Below are 22,352 nucleotides of genomic sequence, written 5' to 3'. Positions count from 1 at the left end.
TATGTTGTTCTGTATAATTACGCCTGTTGATATAGGCATTTCCTTGTTTTTTGTATCTTACCATTGTATTGTATTTTGCGCGTTCTTTTGCCTTCTTTCAACGTTGTTAATTTTGCTGCTTTAACCCATGCCTTCTATACATTTTTTTTAATATGAACCGAGGGTCCCGTTGCAGTCTTTGAAATTGGCACCCTCGTCTGTATAGTATCGTTTACATAATCACTTGTATTGAATGGATAATAAACTGAAACTGAAAACTGAAACTGAATGTATGACGAAACTTTTACGTTCCGTTTTAATAAGAAGTGTTGAAAATGTACACTGAAACCTTTTTTTTCTCTTAATCTCTCTTTATCTTCATGAGTCATAAGGTATTCGTACTTTCTTTCTCCAGAGTCCTTGGTGAACTAAACAACGCACCTTGCTTATGTTTTGCGAAGCTAAGGGGCACGTCATTTGCGTAAGTAGAGAATCTGCGCGGCAATTGCCGCAGAAGTGCTCCGGAAGTTTATGAGTCTCTTTTATGAAAGGTGACAAAGTGAGCACCCTGCTGCGGCATAATTACAAATGCTACAGAGTTCCACCACAGCTTTTTAGAAACATTCTTCAAGCTATATAGTGTGAGGAAACGTAGCGCGGTCGGGATCACCTACGTTTCCCAATGTCCCAAGACAACTCTGCGTTGCACAAGCTTGCAACTGCAATGCAGCAAGCAATGCAATGCAGCATAAAATTTTTAACGTTTCCGGCTCAATTAGGAACATTACACATAATTATTGAACCCTCGTTTTCTTAGGTTTGCTTTGCAGTATATGAGCTTATCTGGGTGTCCTCTGTGAACTTAGCGAGGCACCTCGTGTGTTGTTCTTTCTGGGGTTTTACCTGCCAAAACCAGTTCTGATTATGAGGCACGTCGTAGTCGAGAGCTCCGGATTAATTTTTACCACCTCGGGTTCTTTAACGTGCACTACAACGCAAGCACACGGGCGTTTTTGCATTTCGCCTCCGTAGAAATGCGGCCGCCGCGACCGGGATTCGATCCTCGATCTCGTGCTCAGCAGCGCAGCGCCTTAGCTGACTGAGCCACCGCGGTGGGTAGCACCTCGTTTGCGTTTGTGAGTGCTAGGTCCAAGGTAATGGGTGATGTAGAACGAAAGTTTGAAAGGTGTTGGTTTATTGCCTATTTTCCAATAAGTTACGTAGGCAAGCGCTGTGGAGCGATAAGGGTGCCTTACGAATGGCGTAAAATTTAGTGAATGTTCTATCGAAGTAGAATGTCTGCGAATGAATTACTGCCTTAAAGCGTCCTATACTGCCAAGGTTACAAAGGGACCATTCATATACGGGCAACATTTTAAAGTATGTGATTTAATTACAGACGACAGAACTTGTCATTGCGAATGCTGAAAAGATAGAGCTTCGCGGGAAATTGAGTGGTAATGTGCGCTGCATGTTTTTTTTTGGTTTTGTTTTTTGTAGCGTCGTTCGATGACTGCTCGTCTGGCACAATATTTTCTTGTTTCTCTTTAATGAAATTGTTAATGTAAATGCAATAGGTTACTTCAGCGCGGCCTACTGCTGCTTAGCGTGGTCGATGACAGCTCTGTACATTTCCTCGAAGTAAGGTAGCTGAGATTTGATTCGTCCGCAGTAGCTCGCAAGCTTGGGGTACTTAGAATGGTAGATGCTGCTGATCTGAAAAAAAGAAGCAGAGGAAAGTGATTATCGCCATTCAAACATGGAATACCTTAAGAAACTTACAAATCAGGGTGAAAGTGGGTATAGCACAATGGCGTACAACTTCATCAAATGCGGGATGTCGAAAAGCACAGAATATAACCAACCAGATGAGTAATGAACGTTGGAACAATTCAAAGCATTGTAACTGTCCAATTTATGGCTTTGTTTAGCTCCTTAGGTAGCGGGATGCACGTGTGAGCCTGTAAAAGAAGACTGTTAATGTTTATGTACGTTTGATCACAAAGATTTCTATAAATTTCCGTTGCGTACTTAGATAAATTTCAGTTGTAGTTAGCTTGACGCCAGAGCAAATTCAGGTGGATATTTCACATATTAATTTGCTCGTATTCGTATTCACGGCCGTGTTGACATTCTTCGCCAATATGTATCCTTGCTCGCATGGAATGGGCCAGAACATGGAACAATTGATTTCAAACTGACGAACAACGACAGGAGGCGTTACGTCGGAAGATTTATCTGATTAACAGTGTAATGGCAGAACAGACAGAGATAACGGCGAGCGTTTCGAGGATATTATCTCCCATTTAAACACTATAAGTGAACAGAGATAAAATAGGAAGAATAAATAAACTGACTTAGGTTTAAAATCTTGATTATTAATTATAATAATTATATTAAATTATATTGTATTAGAAACAAGTCACTTCACCCACGCACGTAGAAAACTTGCTTGTGCAATAGATATCGCCTACCAATATCGACCAGCAAATAAGATAGAGCTTGAAAACGACAAAGGAGCGATTATACGTGCGTCCAAGCTAAACCGGGCCAAGCTGTTTCAAAAAGGTAGTACGAGATACGACATTGACATCAATAGTGCTCTCGTTAAGCAGTAGCGTTTCGCACACCGGTAAACTTTCCTGTTATTATTTATTAGGTAGTTCGTCAAAATTGAGTGCCTGAATTTATAATTACTTGCACCATTGCCTAATCTCCAATGTCATATCGCACATAGCATTCGAAGTAACATTTTCAATGGTTGCCACTTCGCTACATTTTCTCGAGATTTTATTTCCACGTATCAACTTTGTGAAGCAAAATGCAAAAAAGAATGCGAATTGAAGGCGGTACGCGCGCGTTTCGCGCGCGCGACAGCAGCGCTTTTTATAGGGGTTACAAAAAGTCAACGGTACACGATGGCTGACGTGATGAGCGATAAAAAGTGACAAGGTGATGCCGTAGCTGTTCACTACTGCTATGAGCAAGCACTGGCCTCAAGCTGTTTGCTAGAGGATTGCGCACTGACCTATACGGCAGCGATAAGCAATACGACTGAAACAAAGCAGAAAAAAATCATGGGCCATTCCACTCTGTGAAGGTTGATGACGAGCGAAGCTGTTCTGACACACGACTTGCGTCGTCTTGCATGGCGAGCCGCTTGAGGCTGGCCACTCGGGAACGATGTTCTTCGGTGTTTGCCGCCCGCCGCCGCCGATTGCCCTCTCGCATCTTTTCTCCCCGTCACTATTTGTAGGCACGCTGCTCCTTGGGAGTGCGCGCTATACGCGGCCTGCTCATTACGACGAGGGAAGAGAATTGAAATTCAAAATGGAGAACGGCAGCTTGTCTTGCCGACAAGGCACGACGCCCTGGGACAGCGGAAGGAAAGTAGGCACGCACGAGCTTGGAACGATGAAAAGAGAGGGCGGTTTGGACGTAGCCACCAACAGGTTAAAACTGTAGCCGCAGTAATTTAGAAGATTTAGGTCCCTTATATATATATAAAGTTTAAGCGACGATGGCGTTTGGACTACGGCGATACAACAGACCAGTGCGACCTGCTCCGATAATGAAGGCGGTACAGTGTCACGCACTTTCTACATATCGTTGGCTGCTACGAGGAATATACTGGGGAATGTGGTCTGTCCCCGAACAAAGTGCTGTCAAACACAGTGTCTCAAACCTCGAGCTGTCACAGGGAATGAGCGCAACAAACTCGCAAGAAACTTCCATCTTTCTCGATAATACATGAATTGGTAAACTTAATGCAACATAGTTTGAGTCATTCGCTCGTCCATGATAATAAAAGATTCATCATTCCGTACAAGGCGAATGCTAACAAAACACTGCTGGTCTCATCGTGACATCTCGTAGCCTTTTTATACAGTTTTACCCAAGTTAGCTGGGACACAAAGTATATATAATAAGATACGAAGATCCGTAAATCCAGGAAGCCATTTGACACAGAATGTAGCATGACACAACTTGAACGTACACGCACGGCTAACGTAATATGATCGTAGAGTGGAGATGTTTGAACATGTGGCCCCACCTGAACAGCTATGTATACGGCTAACTGACACGTATATCAGCGTTGCATACGTAACCACTGCAAGAATAGCAGAAAAATAACCAAATACTCATCGAATCTAATGGCTATGTTACTAACCATGCAACGAAAAAAAATGTCCCTGACACTGTTTTAATTGGCGTTATGTACTACATCGTACCCATGAACATATATAAGCACGAGCTGCATGCATTGGTAACGGTGGAAAGCATATCACCCCAAGGGAACCATACACTAATACTTGTGACATATTGCGTCTTACCTCAAGAGGCAAGGTCAGCTGAGACAATATGGCCAGATCGGCAAGGGTGAGGTTGTTGCCGAGGGCGTACTTGCCTATCACCGATGAGCTGTTCGATACCTCTGATAACATTATCCTTGTAGGCAGTCACCTCTTCAGCAGTCGGCTTTGTCTTGATAAGTATGCGACGACGCTGTAAGGGTAATTTAATGGCATTAATGCGCTGTTCGCGCTAATAAGTGGAACATACATCAGCGTTGAATAATTCACCATAAAACAATATCGCCACGCACTCATGGCGATATTGCTCAAGTAGAGCTGCTAACGCATACCTAATGCTGCCAAGAGGAATAAACGGGTCTACTGAATGGTGCGAAGTAGGATGCTTCCACTGCAACACGTTCATTCGGGCTACACCTAACGGGCTCACTTATGCTCTGTCACAGGTAATGACGTATCACACAATGACGTTCCTATTCATGCACCCTTACACGCCATGGTCAAGGTGCCTGTGCTCAGTACGATGCGCAATACGATTTCCGTGGCCATCGCAGTCGTGTACTGCCAGTGGTCGCGCATTGCTAGCTTGACAAACTTCACAACCTTAGTTACTGACGCCCAGTTAGCGCATTTATTAAAAATCACGGCAGTACCCATCTCACGATGACCGCCGGCTCTAATGCCATTCGAATTGAAACAATCTAGCGACAGGCCATATTGCCAACGCGGAGACGTGTATGCAGCCGGGTTCCTCTCGCGCTTCTTAGAGCACATGCTGCGCCATTTAACAACGCCGCCGTAAAGTTCGTGCGTGGCGCTGGTTGGACCGCACCGAGGATGTGAGAAATCTAAATGATGATATTTGTCATTGTAGAGCGGCCCATACCCTTTGGTACATACCTCGTTGCCCAAGGTAAATGGGCTCTTATTCACTTTACTAACCAATCATTGAATTGCCTCACCATTAAAGCACGTCGTCTCACGACTCTCATGCCGCAATAGCGTTGCGAATCCTTGAATTATAAATGAAGTTATCGCAACCGATACCCGGTTTTCTCTGCTTTAGTTTTCGCTAGCGGGCCAGAAGCTACACAGCAGAGAAGCCAGCAGAGAAAGGCTCCGGCTTAAATGTGAGTTTCGCGGAGGCGAAAGCGCTCGTCGCGGCAGAATATTGCGGCCGAGGTAAACTACGCTACGGTGCATTCGCGGCCACCTCGGAGGCCACGCATAGCTGGCGCAGCTACGAGAAGTGCAGAAATGAAATGATTTTTCGGTCTTTCTGGGATAGCAGATATATATATATATATATATATATATATTATTTACCTCACAATTAGCAATTGTGTATCGCTGTGAATGCTCTCATGGTTATGAAATCAGCCAACAGCGTTGGCAGGCCAGGTGCTTTCGATGACGGTGCACGAGCACACTGCGGATGCTAGTGCAAGCTTTGTTTGACACGGGACCCTGCTGCATACAGTGCAGTGATATTTGGCTCACATGTTCACAGCAGCCCCTAACCACATATCGCCAGCGTTTTCATAGGTTCTTCAAAAATTGTTTCACGGCCCCTTTAACGTAAAAGAGGTTCATTGAACAGCAGCACACACTATTCGCACATGCTATATTTTTTTTGTCTTGTAACTATGCCAAAACACTTCCTTACTCTGTTCACGTTCACTATACAAGTATGTCACTATTCCACTTTTTTTTTCGAGAGATAGGAACTCAAAACATTTGCTATCAACGCAACAACAGCTCTCTCAGAAATATTGTTTTTTTAGGGGCGTAGCTCCTCTTAGTCTAACCTTGGGTGCTATGCAGGATGCGCCGAGTTTCTCGTTCACACGAGTTTCACCCGAGTTTGCTCGATGGCAGTCAGTGAACGGAGATAGCAAGGAACGTGCAAGAACAGCAGGCAAAAGGAAATGTCGAGATAAAGCTGCGTATGACAACATGAGCGCACCCTGCGCGGCACAGTTATTCCGTGCTTCAAGCACAGAAGACTGCGCAGCAAAACGCGCCAGCGCCGCGTATTGTTATCAGCGCATTATCACCATTTAGCAATATATACCGTGACTGTACCGCTGTCTATCTGCACACTTGCCGTGAGCCACTTGCCACGCCTTTCTAGGGCGCGTAAAGGGCGTGCCTCCTCTTTCGAGCATTATCTTTCTATCCTCCGTCGAATGCGAACAGGGCACATGCGGTGCATTGTTGCGCCTACACTTTCCCTCAATCGATTACGTTCAAATACAACAAATAAAATAAGAAACACTTAATTTCTTGAAGTATCTGTTTTTCGTTTGGAATGCCATAAATGTTTGATGAAAAACAGAGATCGAGCGAATTATTAAATTTTGCACTTTTTTGCCGTGAATGGCGACAGTGAGGCGAAAGCTTACAAGCGGATACATTTTAGAGGGTCGCACGCACGAGGGAGTTCGTACGGTGAGCAGTCGCCAGGGGCACTGCAGTGCTATCCTTGATAGGTTGCCTTGATGCCCGCGCGCATCGAGGCACTCTAATCCTTGATAAAGTCAGTCATGACAATGATCTTTCCATTTCCTGACTATTAAGGGAATGTCAACGCAGCGCTATGGCATGGTTGTTCTTCGCAGGTGCTTCACTGAGGCGGCTATTAAGGCCGCCGCTTTACCAACTGAAACGACGGGAGCAATGGTTGTCACTGCAAAATGGCTGTGTGGTAGAGCACTGCACGGGCCGATTTTCGCGCCCCGGGCCCGGCCCGGGCCCGTTTTTACATTGGGCGGCCCGCCCGAGCCCGATCAAAACTTTTATGGCGAGACCCGGGCCCGGCCCGGGCCCGAAAATAATCTACGTTACCCGCCCGGCCCGGCCCGCCACCCCTTTACCTTAAGCCCGAGCCCGGCCCGAGCCCGCTCGAAACCGGCCCGAACCCGGCCCGAGACATAAAAATACATGTTTTTCAGAGTTGAGAAGCCCGAGAATAACTCGCAGAAAGCCCGAGCCCGGCCCGGGCCCGGGTCAAAAAGCACACGCCGTGCCCGAGCCCGAGCCCGTGAAAAAACTGCTCTACCCGGCCCGGCCCGGCCCACGGGCCGGGCCGGGCCCGGGCTTTCGGAGCCCGTGCAGTGCTCTACTGTGCGGTATTCTATGGTCCGTAGTGACGCAGCACAGCGAAAATGCGCCCGTTTATCTGCGAGCGGGAAGCCTCCGCGATGCATTGCAAAGAAGAGCGCGCTGCCCAGCGACACAATTCATCGCTTGTCATCGCTTGCCCAGTGAAGGTGCCTCCGTTCGCATGTATACGCAGAGTTTGAGTGTGTTGTTCTCTCCAATGTGCTTGCCGATTGCCTCTGCTGCTGTGCTAACAGCGATCGCAGATAGATATAGTAACGACAGCGCAGCAATCGCATTTTGGCGGGTGTTGGCTCCTGTGTGCAGTTAGGAAATTCAACTTCGAACGCAGGAAGGGGTTGCAACTATTTAGTGTGCCGTGCTTGTGATGAAGAAGTGCCATCGCACTGGGTTTAAAAAAGCGAGCGTTTCTCGGCGCTGACCGTGTTTGCGACACTGCGGATCCGATACATCACCGATGACAGAGCAGCCATCTCAAACAACAGCTGCGATACCTTTACGTTGTAAAACACTACCGCACTGCTCAGCATCGTCATCCACCACGGCGCATCGACGCCTTGCAAGCAGCTACAGTGTCGTTCCGATAATTATTTGCTGTGCGCTACGTCGCTACAATGCAGACAATGAACCATGTTGTGGGGCCATCACAGTCTAAGATAGATGCATGAGCCAGCGAAAGTCGCCGCTTTGTTTTTGATAGTGGTTCTCAGTTACAGTGCATCACCGATGACAGCGTGCTGTGCGTATTTTCTGTCGGCGGTCAAGATTGTTGATGCCTCTCAGTTCCGCACCACGCCCCTGTTGCCGGAAAATAAGTTGGGCGTGGCCCAACCGTGGCGGGCGCGCGCACAAGAGTTATATGCCTAGCGCGGGGCGTGACGTATGGTTTTGATTGACACGCGAACTCGGGCCAAACTCGTACATCGCGAAACCTCCCTCGAGTTGAACTCGGGAACATGGTGGCGGCAGCAGCAGCCTGTGTCATCGCATCCAGCGGCAGCAAGCGTCAATATGACCATCTGGACCCGTTCACCTACATGTCCGACGTAGAGTTTCAGCGTCATTTTTGCCTTTTCAAAACGTGAGTGCGCTGGCTGTGTGACGAGTTAGGCGAAGGCCGTCGTCTGCGGAGATAGGGTGGCGGGCAAATTATGCTTTCCCAGCGTAGACTGGTGTGACTAGGCTGAGGAGGAATAGTTCGTGCGATCGCTTCGGCTCTCTCCTGTTTCAAGCAAGCTCGTCCACCGCGCCCCAGCCCCAGGCCAGGTCCGGCGTCGTCATCGGAGTACTGGAGCACCTGCAAGCACCTGGGGTTCAACCCGGACCAACCAACCTTCGCAGGCGAAGTAGTCACATTATAGTGGAAGACTCAGAATGGACGCCGGGCTGCCTTCCGGTGCAACAGGTGCCGAAATCAGTTTGGCAGGTACACGGTACCGCTGCACGGCGCGGGCAGAGAGGCGAAGGAAGTTACTGCGCCAACACGGACCGCCTCGGCCGTCCGAACGACCACCTCTCCAGGCGGCAAATGATTTGGCTCACGTACTGCGTGAGCAAAAGCGTATACATATGGATGTTGAAAGAGACCGTAGACTTGTTTCCTCTATCGGAGCACGCCATCGCCGACTGGAGGAGCTACCCCCGTAAGGTCGCGAGGGACGAGCTGCTGGCGCGAGCTCCACTCGGTGGCCCCGGGAAGACAGCGCAAATTGACGAGTGCCTTCTTCGCGGCGAGCAAAAGTGAAGTGCAATCGAGGCCGCCTAATGACGGGCGACAACGTTCCCCCGAGCCGCCAAAACTACGGTGGTGTTAAAGATGGTGGCCCATGGGTCTTCGGCATGGTCTGCGCGAGCTTTAGGGGTGCTGCTACTTTTCAAGGTCGACCGACGAAAGGCGGCGACGCTAGGCGCCATTATTGCAGCCAATGTTCAACCGGGGACCATTATTCATAGTGACGAATTGGCCGCATACAACTGTATCCAAAATTCAGTGGATGCTAACGGGGCTATGCCTCGATCTGCATTGGAAGACAGTTAACCACAGCGTGCACTTTGTGGAAACCAACACGGGCGTTCACACGCAAAAATAGAAACTTATTGTCAAAAAGTGAAGCGCCACCTCGTCAGCAGTGGGTACAGAGTAGCTGCACTGATGCTGGAGTCCCACCTGGGATGAATGTGGTGGCACTCAACGGCCACGTGCGCTGCAAAGACCCTTTCTTGCGTTTGTTAGAAGCCACGGATCGCTGGGGCTACCCAGTATAAAGACTCTTTCCTGCGGTTGTTAAAAGCCATCGCTCGGCGCTAGCCAGTATGAAGGTGCGTGACAATGTAAAAGAAAATAAAGCGTAGTCTTTTTTATCCTTGCATGGGTGTTTTCCGACATTCCCGAGTGATTACACGGTAAGCGCGCGGCAAACCACTTCTGCGCTAGCCGACGCTCCCTTCGTCTCGAAGCCTTACTTTAGCGCGAGCAACGAGCGATCTGTTGAAGCCCAGTGTAAGAATCAGGCGCACACCAATCTGTGCTCGGAAATGGGAGCGCAAGCACGTAGCGAGCCGCACCCATTAAATCCAGAGGAAAGAGAAAGAGCAACGAGCGATCTGTTCTAAGCCCAGTGCGAAAACCCAAGCGCACACCAATCTGTGCTCGGAAATGCTAGCGCAAGCATGTAGCGAGCCGCGCCAATCCAATCCAGAGGAAGAAAGAGGAGGGCTAGCGGGCCCTCGTGGCATAACGCGAAACGATTGAACTACAAATTAGTCTAATATACATTCAGTGTGCCATTTGTAAACTTTAAAACACCTATACCCTACGGTAATGTGACTAATATCATTGTACTAAATGCATTTATTTGATAACTTGCTTGTGCCTCTAATGCACTCGGTGGAACGACAAACAAGTGAAAGAATGCACGACCATGCACCGACCGTATGATCACGTGAGCCCCAGTTTGTCGACCGCCCATATGGCAACGCCCAAGGGATGATGGCCACCCAGAGTGAATCTAGATAAACCAATGAAACTGGAGGTGTGCCAACGGACAAACTTCGTCTTGTTATCATTAGTTCTTTCATCTTGGGGCGTCGCCAGAGCTCGTGAAGATCCCGAGTTTCGCCAAACTCGGGGCATCCTGCATAGCACCCCTTGTCACGTGTCCGTTGTCCGGCGTATCTCCCGGCAGTAAACGGCAGTATCTCCCGTAGATGGCGTTGTGTGTCCGTATATGTATGTATACGCATATATACATATATATGTATATGTATAGTATAACGAGAAGCCGACTGCCGCTTCCGTTCCCACTTCCGGTTCCGCTTCCGGTTCCACTTCCGTTTCCACTTCTGGTTCCGCTTCCGGTTCCGGAAGCCAACTTTCGGCTTCCGCAGGCTGGACTGATATTATTTTTATTCTATGTATTGTTTTCTGTTATACACATTGTTTATTCTACACTTCATGACGTCTCAGCTGGGGAGCTCCAGTCTGAGGCTACGCTTGCACAATCACTTGTGTAATTCAATTTGCGTCTCTCATAACCTTGGTGCAGCTTACCTCCGTTAGTCAGCAAGATGTGTGGTCGGGATAGCTCCACTGTGAATATCATCACGTGAAGACCACCACATGATTTGATGTACAGTATGCAAAACAGTATGCTCAAAAACTGCCAGGTTTTGCTGCCGTTGTTGCCGCCTTTACCATCTCTCACGATAATTTCACACAAAGAAGAAAGTAGTATACGCTCATATATTCGCGGCGCCGTAGGATGCGATGAGACCATCTCCAAATTGTTCCGCGGCACACGACGGCAACATATTCACGCAGAGCCGCACAGCCAGAGAGGAGGAAAGGCTCGCCACGCGACCTCTCCTTCTCGCTCAATGAAAAGCTATATATCATACACCTTTTCATAGAATTTGGAGATGTTTTAACTCAATCTCCGAGAAATTTACGTGACGTAAGTTCGTACGAGGTCTGTCAAAGAACCACTGTGTAGCCTTTCCGTGCTGCAGTGACTACAGTATGCAGAAATTTCTCTTGGCTACGCAAACCTGCGACGCGCATCTTCAGCCGCTATGTGTGTATGCGTTGTGAGCTATTTTGACTGTATCCCCTTTCACTAGATCAAGAGCAGTCGGGTCTCTGGAGTCCCAGCGTGAATTAGAAAATCTCAATATTTGATTGATTTTTTATGAACTATAACAAGAGTGCTCGGGTGCCGCCAAACCAGTGCAACCCCCGGCGCATCTAAGCGTCAATCGTTCTAAAATATTTGCCACAGCCAACGGCATCCTTCTCACGCATTTCAAGTCGGCGGGGCTATGTAAACGTTAGCCTCCTATGTCATAACGACGGCATGGCTCAACACAGCGATCACTGCGGTTGATAAATCAGCATGGAATGTGTAAGCTTTGTGAATAGGCATTGCCTCTACGCCCCTATAGAGCTCCTGCTTTGCCCAGGGGGCGCTGCAAAAGTGGTGCTAAAGAGCGCCCTCTGCCCTGGACTGGGTAGTATCAAGCTAGGGCGTCTGCTTTGGAGAGCACGTTTACAATATTGACCCGCCACTTTCGCTTGTGTTGTGCCACTCCCTGAAGCGAATATCGGGCGTCGAAAATATTTTCAGGGGTGGTATGCTGCGTAAAGGCAAGAAATTATGCAACGTCGAGTACGTGTACGCCGTTCAAGAAATAAGTAGCGAAGTTTCAGCTTGGTGTCAATCGCAAGTGAAGCGAGTCGCGTACGAAGTTCAACTTCAGGTAAGGTTTGCACGCTGCTAGATTCAGGTGCACAAACACGAAGACATACTTCCAATAAATGAATTCACAGCAGACTAGCAGCACAATAAGCAGACATCATGTGTACGGAGCTGCTCGAGCGCACGACGGTAGGCGCCGCGCAGGCAGCGGGCTTTCAGCATGCCGCGAAACTGCGGGCCTCCTGCAATGTTTGTTGACTCCATGCCGCTAAACAAGTAGTCATGTCTGCGCCGTAGTAGCGACCATCTTTCCCTTTAGCAACTGATAAATAACTGATGCAATGCATATGAGCTCGTGCGCTGCTCGCTTGATGTAGCTTTTATTGACAGCGCTCCAGCATCGTTGTGCTGTAATCAATACTGCCTTGCTGAACTGCCTCAACGTACTGACTTGAGGTCAAGGATGAGCGCATTTAACTCTTAAACCTGTGCTGCTCGTAGTGGGTTAGTGGAGCTATCCAGCGCACCCGATGCTCCGTGGCGTGAGGCCTTGAAGGAAAACGGTAGAATCTGATGTTGGGATTCAGGCCTTCTTGCTCGTGGCAGCTCAAGACGCAGCAGTAACGACAATGATGCTTTTTCGAGGCTGAGCTAGGTCAGTCGGTCGGATCGGCGTCGCCAATTCCTTCTGCTTCCAGCATTACGTTCCACGGCAGATGGAGCGTCTGTTTTTGTAAAACTAGGCTACGGCCAGCTCGCAGCGTGCACGGTCTCTGACAAGCGACGAGCCTTTTCGCTCTCACAACAGGGAAGAAAAAATACGAATCGAGGCAAAACTCAGGCTAGAAACGTGCTTCGCCTCAGCCAGGGCTCACTACTACCCAACCTGGTATTACCGAGCCAACGTTTCTTGCCGCCAACAGGGGCCGCTACTATACCTCAAACTCCAGCACAAGATGCCTAAAAGCATTCATATAAAAAGCGGGTCGCATAGAAAGAATCCGACTGTTATTTATGAGAGCACAATGTCCGTAAAACGGGTGATTGCATCGTAGAGGGCCGGACGAACAAGACCGAACCAAAAAAGAAAATTGGTTTTCATCTATTTTTCGAGAACGAAAAATTGCTTGCTCTTCCGTACTCGAGAGTAGATGTAAGCATGGAATGGCTACGGGCAAAGCGTATTGTTTGGAGATGATACTAGTGAGGACAGCCAGTCCTCTACGTCGTGGTCTTCGGTGCCGCCGAATGGAACAGGGACGCGCTGCCTTGGAACGCCGGAACAGATGATAGCCGTGGGTGGCGTAGCTTCGGGCGGCGCCATGTCGTCAGGCATAGCTCAGTTCGGGTACGGAGTTCCAGGGTGACGACTGAAACCAGCACACTCCACCAAATGCAAGCAGACGTTCAGGTCAGGGCGTGATTTATCTGAATAATTAGGCGACACGAAAGCGGTCCGATCAACGGCAAAGCAGAGCGAGCACCACCAATACTCTTCCTCCTCGTCATTTGCTTGCGTCCGTGTTTGTCGCTACACTAGCCACAATCTTAAAATGGGTGTAGTGCATGTTCGCAAGGGCACAACCCACCACACCGCAGCACGCCATAATGTGCACTGGTCCATATGGACGCTGCCCAGCTAGAATAAAACCGGCTGAAAACAGTACGACAGGCCGCGAAAAACGCCAGGGATACAAGGAGCACTGCCCCGCTCGAAGAAGTACCTGAAGGAGACGTGGCGCCATCTCTCGAGGCGATGCAAAACCCTCGCCACGGAACCATGGCCTCCCAGATTTGCCTGCGCCGCCTATCCAGCCGGCTCGCGCAATCCGCCTTTTTCACGGCCCGACGGCGCATGCGCCCTGCCCTGCCGGATTAGTCGCGAAACGTTTTGGAAGGGTCCCGCGCGCGGCCGTGCGGCCCCATCTCAGGGAAACGTCCCCCGAAAAAAAAAAAGCGCTCGGACGCGCTCTACTGACAAGTCGTGCCGTGTACCGCGTTGAAACTCCACTGGTAGCTCGACGTCAGTGCAGTACTGAAAGTGTGCGTAGCGTGACTGGCTTTAGTACTGCGACGGGCTTTCTTGTCGACGGCACCGATAAAATCACCGTGCCTATACCATCGTTCGACCGAAACCCGCGCAATAGGCCGTCGAACCGATAACGCGATAGCTGCAACGCCTTCGTTGGTATATATAAATAATCGCGCTCAAAGTGAGTCAAAACATGCCTACGAAGTTGAAAGGTTGAAATGCGCAAGGCTTCGACCCTCTCAAGCCGTGCACATGAAGTTTGAGCCAATGTTGATTTCAGCGAAGCTTAGGCCTGGCTCCGTCGAGTTCGTGCACCCGCTACCGGCGGACCTGTACTGAAAAGTAAGCAAGTTAGGACGAAGGAAACTGTTTTTATAGTTCAGTTCTGCGATGGCATCCGCGTTTTTGCGGGAGAACAACACGGCCTTTAAATGATCGCTTATGTGAGCACATTTTTCTCTAATAATGCTTTATGGCACACGCAAACTAAGTATGATGAAGTTAAAGAAAAGCGAGAATCAGTAATAAATTAACAGCCCGATATTTCTAACTGGATCACAACCGCCGTTGAGTAGCTAAGGCGCTCATACTGACTCGTCTCACGGTGGAATAACGCGGCTCATATGAGCAGATATGTGTGTTTTATTCGACGTTTTGACAATTTTTTTTTTCATATCAGCGATGCACCTTTTCCCAATTTTTGACGCTAACAACGATCTGTGGCTGTAGATGTCGATGTAAACAAGCGCACCGCTTTGCTAAATCCGACGCGGAAGGCTGCGCGCTTGAATACTTCTTATTTATGCAAAATGTCTAAAGAATGTGCAAAAAGAATTGAAAGAAAAGCGAGGTGCAAGCGCAGGAGTCAGCGACAACAAACTCCAAAGCAGCCGCGCCGGCAGAGGGTACTCAGCGTACCTTTATAGGCGCTATCATATCACAAAACAGCGCTATCACGCCTGCTCACCCTATATATATAAATAGTTGGCGAGTGCTACATGGCTTCCAGGAACGACATGCTGCCCCGCAGAAGCCATTAATAATTATTCGCGATCCACGAAATGCACAACCGATGCGCACTCAACAAGGGCGCAGGTTCACAAATCAACCGGCGAAAGCCCCGGCACCCTACCAAAACGTTTCCTGTGGCGTGCGGCAGAGGGCAGCACAGGAAATGAAAAAGGCGGATTCCCAGAGGCCATGGCGTAACTCACGAACCGCTGGCGTTCAGAAGAGCGCAGGCAACCCTGTTTCAGCGCCAAAAGATCACAATGATGTGTATGGTGCCCTGTAACTGCCTTGTAAATGAAAAAAATTTAAAGAAAAAAAAATTGTAAATGAAAAAAAAAATAGGGGCAGCTTAATACTAAGTAGTGCGAAGACTAGGCAAACAGCGAAGCTGGTGGCCCTTCTCTAGCTTTAACTTTGCTTTTCTTTGCTTAACTTGGTTTCGCTTGACTGGTTCCTAGCCTTGTATTTGCTTTCCTATGCTTAAGTTGGGTTGGCTTGGCTGGTTATCAGCCAAACTTAGCCGACCTCGAGTATCGGGACGATACTCGGGGTCGTGACTTGGGGTCGATAGACGAGTATATATACTCGCGATCGGCCCGCAGTCTTTTAAAGGCCACTTTATAGTCAGACGTAGCATTGACGCGCGAGCGCGGTCGGCACGGGGATGCCACGCCAGCGAAAGCGCAGCACTCTATAGTACGGCGCGAGGCGTGGCCGACGGATCCCTGTAATCCGACCCCTCTATTGACCCTTTACGCGGAGCAGTTTGTTTTAGAGAAACGAGATTGCGCTTACGACGGCGCGCCATACCTCTGCTCAGCGACCGCGCACGAATACGAAACCATTACCACTTCTACCTTGCTTCTGTGCGATCAGCTGTCGGAAATGCTACTGAGTTTTCGCTAACGCACTGTGCTCTATTCACTCTGGTTTGAATCCTGTGGATTGAAGACGTATGCAGCAGTTGGCTGCAAAAATAGTGACTGGCATATTAAGGAATGTAATGAATAAGTAGGGCCAAGTTCGCGGACCGCTGCTGCAATTGTCCGTACATGTTTCCGGCACTTCGAGATGTACGGCTCTCCTCGAGGATACACAAATTTGCTCATACGCCTGCGTTGTATTGCTAACCTTCAAAGAAAGGGCTTCAACCCCAGCACGTCGGCAAGAGTGAGTACTGTTCTTTAAACAATGATAACGGGAGTAGCGCCGCCCCCTGTCATAGTAGGTTTCGCGCACAGTATTTACACACATCTACCCCAACCAGCACGGAAACTTAGATCCACTCTTTCGCCAACGTGTCAAGAATAAGTGAATGGGCGCACACTTGAATATATGCGCATTATATACGCACAGTAAGTGACGATACTAAATCAATAGCGCACGAATGGTCGAAGCTGAATGTTTCGAGAAGGTCCACAAGAGTCAGCGAGGTACTCGCGATAATACGCATTTGCTACAAGGTATTGCAATGTGCAGAACAGCTACGTTTCAAGCCTTGTGCGCAGCAAGAACAAATCTATCGGAACTGAGCACACCCGCGAGCGATTAGGCAGAAAATAATCAGATAGTGGCCGCACCGAGGAACTTCACTGTGTCAGAAACTGACAAGCCGCTGTTTCTAAATTTTGCCAAATATCTCCCAAAACAGAGGATTTCTAAGCCGCGCCGGCGTGACACACTTCCATTACAAACAAGGAGGCAACGGAGGCCGTTGAGGCAAGCAATGGACGCGTCACCACGTGATCAAACATGGCAGCGCCCACAGGATCACCGTGAAAAGGGTCAATAGTACAACGCGTGCGCCGTGCCGCCCCGCTAGACGCATGCTCATTTTGTACGAAACTAGGAGTTTCAAGATGATACGAACCTGCGAACTCGCTGCACGTGCCGCCACCAGTATCCATCAGCCCATCTTGCCGGACGAGACGCGGATGCGGTCCATTCTGGGTGACGAGGCCGGCGCGAAATGCAGCATGCCGCATCTCGACGCCGGCTGCAGCCGGGGCAAGCCGACGCACACCGGATACTTCGGCCGCGCCTGGCGCTCTGGAGAGGGTAACATGTGAGAGGGTGGTAACCTCGCCGAGCAATGACGTCACGTGCGTCGCCTAGCAACGCCTCGCACCAGCTTTGTGAGGCGTTGCTAGGCAACGCGCGGTGACGTCATCGCCAGGCGCAGGTTTTTGTTCGCATTACGAGGCCTAACCAAGAGTTTAACAGTTACGCTATTAAAATTCAGCGTACTAAAAGTTACAGCTGGAGTGATATTGTGAACAATCGCCAGGAAGAACTCGGACGCAATATTTTTTTAACTTTGGCCAGTAATTAGCGTATGTAATGCGGTCCTGTACAATGGATTGGAGGCCAGAGACCACATTCTCCTAACTTTTGACTGGTTGCCCGGATTATCTCGTTTTGTTCTCGCAAGGATGCCCGGCTGTTCTCGTTTGAGTGTCCGGATAACTGCTCTGGCTTTTGGCTCAAGGCCAGTTGAAGGTCGCCGATAACGGGAGCTAAAATTATTCCATACTTTTAAAAAAGAGAGAGACTGGCTAACGCTCACTAAGACCTAGCATGGGTATACCACATACTCGAAAAATGAACTATATAAAACAAACACATCTACAACCCAGCACCTACCACTGCTTCGGGCGCTCGGGCAGTCTGCAGCCAGTCGCTTGGCCACGCGACACGTGTGTTTCAATAAACTGTTATTAGTGACAAAAACTATTTTATTCTTGGGCGGAAACCTCGTCCACGAAACAAAGTAGTAGCGCAATATATCAACTAACAACAATTTGAGCTCTTGTCAAAGTAAACAGCACATATTATTTCGCAACAGAAGGGTACATACGCTGTTAGGATCGTCTTACATTTCGTAACTACTCATTGTGGCTAAGCGACAGCGTAGGATTACAATGACAATTCTGCCGCAAGGTGACATTCGTGAAACAAATTTTCAGAAATAAAGACCTAATTTCCGAGGCTTGCTTGTAGGCTCAAACACGCAGGCACACATCACGCTGGTTGCTCCACCCGCCTCCACGCCCCCAGAAACTCCGGAAATGTCGGCTTCACTTCAATACATCCCACACAATGGTTTCCCACTTAGACGAAGCCAGGTCATACTTTAAAGAATGCTCGAGCGCTATAGAACAACCACCTCAAACTGCCGCCGGGCGTATACCTGGCATACAACACGGAGCGCTCGCTCATGCCAGTATGCTGAGCCCATGGATGGCGCCACTGCTTACGCAATATGGCGTAGCCCTTAAAAAAGGTCTCTGACCCTTTTTACGGCGGTCCCGTTGGCGCCTCCGTGTTTAATCACGTGGTGATGCATCCATTGCTTGCCTCAGCTGCCTCCGTTACATCCGTGTTTACAACGAATGCGCATGTCGTCCGTGTGGCTATGCAAACCTCTGTTTCAGTGGGTATCGTCGACGGCGACTGGGCGGACGCCATGTACCCTTGGCCACAGCTTCAGAGGACATGTAAGCATTTTCGTAGCTCATTACGACTTGTCGAAACGGCGCGAACAGCGTATATGGCGCTTGTAATAAAACGGGGCGGGAAATGTATTCCAAGCTGTCGAACCTTGCCGCTTATGAATTAAATCTTGACGAGTGCTTTGCTTTCCGTTCTGTATATGGCAAACACTTTATAACAGCGCCTTGTCACGTATCTGACTTAGTAACGTTCTTTGGTGCGGTCATTGTCAGATTGTTTCTTTTGCCTAAATGTTTGTGAGTGTGCTCAGTTGTGGTAGGTTTATTCTTGCCGCGCACAAGGCTCGGAAGGTTGATATTCTTTTTTTTTGTAATAGCTTGTAGCAAAGACGTTTTATTGTTAGTCACTCGCTTACCCCGTGGGCCATCACAAAAGGTCGGGCTTTGACATTCGTTCGCTCTATATGTAGCCCATTACCCATGCTTCAGGGCATTGAAGAAAAAGTGCGCCCATAGACATATTTTTAATACATGGGTGTTAGAATGGGCGTACGTACTAAGACAGGAAGCGGCAGCACTCACTCTTGCCGAAGTTGATGACCTTTGTTTGGAGGTTAGCCATACAATGCTGACAGATGAGTGAATTTTTTTTCAATCCTCGATGAAAGCCGTGCAACCCGAAGGCCCGGCAACTCAGGTAGTCCTTATGAAGCAGCGGTCCGTGGATCAGTCACGAAGATTCAATCTATTTCTTAATATGCCAGTCACTATTTTTGCTGCCAATAACTGCACACATCTTCCCTCTACCGTTCCACACTTTGCAGTATGAATGGAGCACAGTGCGTTAGCGAACACTCAGTTCCATTTCCGACAGCAGCACAGTAGCAGGGCCGAAGCGGTAATGGTTTTGTATTAGTAGAGTGTAGTAGACAATGGTCGAGTGGGCCGAACGTTGCTCTCCCGCTGAGGCGCCGCGGTGTGGAAAAATTGTGCGAGGGCGCTGCGGGCGAACTGAATTGGGGCGGAGGCGCACTCCGCCGCATATTCAACGTATTTGCGCTGCGGGCGCCGAGGCCGATTACACATAGTACGCTCTTCAAATAGTGCGTTATTTCAACCGCAAATTTATGTTTACACCATTTTGCCAAACAAATATACTTAAGGCATGTCTTCAACGCGATGTCTTCAATTTTGCTGTCGTTGTCAAGCGCGTCGTCTGCTAGCGAGCGCGCATTAGCTACACGGACGCTGGCGGACGCCCAGTTTTCCTCGCAGAACGCCTGTGCAGTACATTTTTTTTAATGTTTTAGTTACTTTTTGCGCCCATGACTCTTCACGGTCGGTACCAAATGGAGGCAGCGCTGTCCAGCTCCGACTCGACGGACCAGCTCAACCTGTTCAACCGAGCGAGAAGGGCAGCTAAGGCCGCTGGACTCCTGGGCTGAGGGGACCACCCACTGCAGAGCGGAGGAGCTACCTACGCTCGCGTGGTCTTTTGATTAAAGTTTATTCTCTTTCTCTCTCTCTCGGTACCAAATGTAGTTTTAGCCAGGTGAACTGCTGTTTTTACCACTGTCTTCAAAAAGTAACTGGTAGTTCTGCAACATGAAGGCTACGTTAGAAAATTTTAGAATTGAAGTTCTGTCACTTTACGCGCGCTTCTTCTTGGTGGATATTGATCAAGGACAATGATCTAAGAAAACAATATTAGAGTGAAATAAACCAGGTTTATTAACTGCGTGGCGCGAAGAATGACCAATGCATTTCTTGGTAATTAAATCAAAGGGTACATAGACATATATATGCACGATATATATGTAAGCGAAAAGATTACAAATATTGTAAATGCACTTATTCAAAAAGTTAGAAATCCCGACCGGAATAAGCGGACGGGTTTGCAGTAACACACACACGTTTTAGTGAATACTGCACATAGAACTCTCCTTCGCAGAAATAATATCAATAGCAGGCAAAACCATATTATATATATATATATATATATATATCTATATATATATATATATATATATACCTGAAAGTGTTATTGATATGCTGTACGACGCCGAATAGTTGTTTCCGTTCGACTGAAACGCATAGCAGTATTATTGCAGTCTCAAAGGTGAGTGACCGATGCAAGTGTGGACTGTTATACCGAATGTTTGTGCTGCCGGAGAGCCGTGGCTGTTGCGTAGAGGCGCAGTTCCTGAGAGAATTAACGCACGGGTGTTAAAAAGTCCTGCTTAACAAGTTCCTGGCTCTCATTCAATATAAACGCCCCATCAAGGGCAGCCTCTAAATCTGCTAACTTGATTCAGACAAGGGACTTTTTTTACAGTCTCACTGTGTTTGCAACCCATTAGAGCTGGGTGCCCCATGTGGTACCACACTTGTCTTCAACGAACGCAACAGATCTGCACATATCTCTACGTGTATGTGAGACATGTCGTTCCTTTAATTGTTTCATTATGGTCGGTAGGATAGTGCACTGGATAACTGAAAACAGCCGTTTATAATATACAAGCTGCTGAGTTGAGCGGTCATACATTTGGGAGCGGCATTACATTTACTTATGAAATATAGGATAAACGTAACATGTTTTGCTCGGAAATCAGACTCAAGAATAATTTATTTTGTTTACAACCCTAGAAAAAGGCGAAGAACACAGCCACCTGCTTTTTTGTTTGTTTTAATTTAAACAAATTCTTCGGTTTTACGTGGCAAAAGCACGATATGATTATGAGGCGCCAGATTTAGTTTTCACCACCTGGGGTTCTTTAACGTGCACCTAATTCGAAGTCCACGAGTCTTTTTCCATTTCGTTCCCATCGAATTCCGCGACGTGGATTGAACCCGCGAGCCCCAGTTTAGCAGCGCAACGCCGTATCCACGATATAGCCACTAATTAGGCTGCCGCGCAGGCTTTCTTTCTTTTCCTTCCTTTTTTGTTTTTTGAAGTATCGACTGGAAAAAAAATTCTATGTACGGCTTACGGCCAAAAGATTAGCATATAGAATGAACTAAAACCGTTTTCGGCGCTCGAGTTTCGACCGTAATAAATGACCTCGTATCAATTACGCGGCGTTCTGTTACGCGAGGAAGGTGGAAACTTGAATGGAATGTTGCGCTGCAGTTTACTCTTTTTTTATCTATAACAATGATTCCTGTTTGTTAATCTGCATACAAGGCGCCGGATGGGTCAGATATGCTTTACTTGTTTGAAGCGGCAAGCAGGAAGGTTACATATGTTTATTCGTCTGCGTTTCGCAAGACCTACTGATGGAAAACTATACGCAACAATACACACGAGAGATACATTCTGCTTGAAGAACGAGAAAAATATCTGTTCTCCAATGGGAACCGTACAATAACATTGTAGAATGAAAGCCGACACTGCGGCCGCAGTGCAAGCGCAATCACCGAGCGGCATTAAAAATTACATAAAATAAAGAAGAGAAAGAAAGGAATTTATTCTTAAGGCATAAATACATGTCATATGCAATTATGGACACCATTTCAGCGGTTAGAACGCAAATACCAGTGCGCGAAGTAGTACGAATGACTCTGCCGAGCAGTATATCGCCAGCAGTTTCAAACGGCGCGATCTTGATGCGGCCCAATTCACTTCGATCGCAGCGCCGCCACAGTATTTTTCCACGCTGGCGCCTGACAGCAAAGCATGCGCCACCCCAGCCGCTCGTCCCACTCAACCGTATTCTAGTACACTCTAGTATTAGTGCGCTTTCGCTGA

The 22,352-nt window shown here is 48.2% G+C and overlaps 1 protein-coding gene and 1 pseudogene across 1 annotated transcript in view; one reads left to right on the top strand and one right to left on the bottom strand.

Moving 5' to 3' along the window:
• Positions 1 to 22,352, top strand: part of LOC119445778 (glutathione S-transferase 1-like) — a 603,258-nt gene that overhangs the window by 250,400 nt on the left and 330,506 nt on the right. The gene's annotated exons all lie outside the window — the stretch shown is intronic.
• Positions 1,505 to 13,433, bottom strand: LOC119444779 (uncharacterized; annotated as a pseudogene).

The sequence above is a fragment of the Dermacentor silvarum genome, chromosome 3 (genome assembly GCF_013339745.2).
Source record: "Dermacentor silvarum isolate Dsil-2018 chromosome 3, BIME_Dsil_1.4, whole genome shotgun sequence".
In the NCBI taxonomy this organism is placed as follows: Eukaryota; Metazoa; Arthropoda; class Arachnida; order Ixodida; family Ixodidae; genus Dermacentor; species Dermacentor silvarum.
Note: the sequence above shows the minus strand (reverse complement) of the source record. Positions and strands in the feature narration are given on the sequence as shown.